This window comes from Pogona vitticeps, chromosome 4 (genome assembly GCF_051106095.1).
Source record: "Pogona vitticeps strain Pit_001003342236 chromosome 4, PviZW2.1, whole genome shotgun sequence".
Taxonomy (NCBI): domain Eukaryota; kingdom Metazoa; phylum Chordata; class Lepidosauria; order Squamata; family Agamidae; genus Pogona; species Pogona vitticeps.
Genome location: NC_135786.1, coordinates 205492473 through 205495375, shown reverse-complemented (window position 1 = coordinate 205495375; position 2903 = coordinate 205492473).

The following is a 2903-nucleotide window of genomic DNA, read 5'->3' as shown; positions in this document are numbered from 1 at the left end:
ACTAGCAAATATAGTCGATTTTGCCCAAACAGAAGCCCATTAAGTTCTACCGCCACCAACTGCTTTATATTTCTTCTTCCCATGCCCCACTCTTTTTTCCTAAGTGGTTCTTCTTTCCCCCCTCCATCTCAATTCCATTTACGTGGATGTTTGAAAGTTTGTTCGGAAAGGTCTCTAAACCTATAACATCTTCACATAAAGGTGCATAGATGTGACTCATTTCCCAATTTAAATTTCTGGATTGACTATAGCGCAAAATTGGCTTTCTCACAGCACCAGTTGGGCCCATTGATAATTAGCTTTTAGTAACATCTGATCCTAGGCATTTAGTGCATTCTGCTGTTAAGCATGCCATATCAAGCCCAGCTTTCTCATTTATTTGTTCAGGGATCACAATTTCACAGTTATACAGTTAAAGGGACTTCATTTTCACCCAATTCCCTTTGTAAGACTTGCTCACGTCTCAAATTATTTGAAGCATTGGTCACAATACATTGGCTGAAATCCTGTTCCCTAGCTACATGTGCAAAGTGGCAGAAGCGTCAGGAAAAAATTGTGGTGGGGTAGAAGTAATCCCCACAAAGCACTCCTGTAGGTATGTGAAACAACAATCATGAGGTGAACTTCACAGTTAATTGTGCAATTGAATTGTGCAATCCTAACCCTAGACATGATGCCTGACGTAGATATAACTTCACATCGTGAACAGTGTTCCAGCCAAAGTTGTGTGTTTTTTTAAAAAAAAAGACAGAGAGAAGCTTTCTTGAATTGCTTTTGGGATCCTTTAACAAGACATGAACTACTAAGTTTACAGATATGGAAAGGAACTCATAGATGCCATTGATATGGCATGCTTAACAGCAGAATGAACTACAAGTGGGGTCTTGACTTGAGAACTTAATCCGTATTGGAAGGCGGTTCTCAAGTCAAAAAGTTCTCAGGTCAAATCTGCATTTCCCATAGGAATGCATTGAAAACCATTTGATCCGTATCTGCTCTTTTCCGTCCATAGAAACTAATGGCAAGCTGCTATTCCGCCTTCGACCACTAGAGGGGGATATTTTGTTTCTTAGGTCAAGAAAGGTTCAGGGAAGGCAGGGAAAAGACAGTCCAGGCAGGACAGAGCCAGGCAGTCCGAAGACTGTCTCCCAATCCACTCTCTAAACGCTGGGAGGAGTGAGGAAGCAGACAGGCACCCTTTTCACTGGCCAACAGTTAACTGAAAGTTCACATTTTGCACTTTCCCTGCCTCCCACGTGGGTTTTTTTCAGTTCTTAACTCAAATCTAAGTATGTAAGTCAAGTCAATATTTTCCTATGAGAGCGGTTCTTAAGTCAAAATGTTCTTAACTCAAGCCGTTCTTAAGTCAAGACCCCACTGTATATGCCTAAGATCAGGTATTCCTAAGAGCTAATTTTCAGTGGTCCCAACTGGTGCTGTGAGATAGCCAGTTTTGAGATATAGTCAATTCAGAAATTTAAGTTGGGAAATGAATAGTATCTATGCACCTGTATGTGTCTCTAGATGATATTGGTTCCAGGTAAACTCTTCAGGGAAACTTTCAGAAATATTTATAAGATACTTTAGCCAGAAAAAAATAATCCTGTAGTTGATACTTTGGGACAAACAATCTTTCAAAAATATTTGTAAGATTTATAATTCTGGAAGCTGGAATATTTGGAAGCAATTCAGTAGAAAGCACAGATGCCAGCTGAACATGGAAAATTGTTCTCTAAATTCTACCATCTTCTAAACTGTTACTGTGCTTTGTATCACTGTCTAGAGATTATGACCTTTCCAAGCAATGTTGGGATTTGCAAATCAACAGCTATCACTTACAAAATCATCACCCTTTGAAAAAGCTTCAGATGAGCATGCAAGACTTTGAGCTAACCACCAGTCTTTAAAAGTATGCTCAGACAACATCCATAATGATAGCACATCATAACAACAACATTCCTGATTTATATGAAGTTGGCCTGAACCATAATATTGGCTTTCAATATTATAACTATTATTACTACTATATTGCACTTATTTCTCTGCATAGCTGGTGCACGTGAGTGGGCCGTAGAGTCAAGCCTAAACATTAGGAGTTAAAAGGTCAGATGACATGTTTGCAAAAGCACTGATATCTGAATTTAAGGAAGCAGATTAACAGCTCTTGGCAAATGTTTTAAATTGTCATTGTCATTTGACTTTCTTTATTACTGTTTCCTCATCATACTCAAACTGTATGACTTCATACTTCAGCATGAGAAATTCCTTCCATGTGGACTAAGGGATTCTGGAATTTGTATTTCAAAACAATATTCCCCATAGCCCAGCAAGTGCTGCTGAAGAACGCATTTACAATTATTCATATGTGAAGAAGTCTTACAAGTTCAAATTTAATTAATCATGTCCTTATTTTTAATATTACTTCTCAGAACTAGACCATAAAACATTTCAGTCCTGATCCAAGTACCTCTTTGCAGTAGCCAGCCAGACTGGCATGCAGATTAGAATGTGTACATTACATGGGCATCAGGGCTTTACTGAATAATAATAATAATAATAATAATAATAATAATAATAATAATAATAATAATAATAATAATAATCATCATCATCATCATCATCATCATCATCATCATCATCATCATCATCATCATCATCATCATCATCATCATCATCATCTTAGAATTGCAGAAGGGATCCAATGGATCATCAAGTCCAGCCCATCAAGGAGGCACAGTGGCAAATCAAACTCCCAACCTCTGGCTCCATAGCCAGATACCTAAACCACTGAGTGAGCAGTTCTAAACATTAGAGTAATGCCAGGCCATCATCTTTAATCCTGGATTCAGTGCATGCACAAAACTGTTTTCCATGTGCCACAAGCTCTCACTTAATTGGCAAGG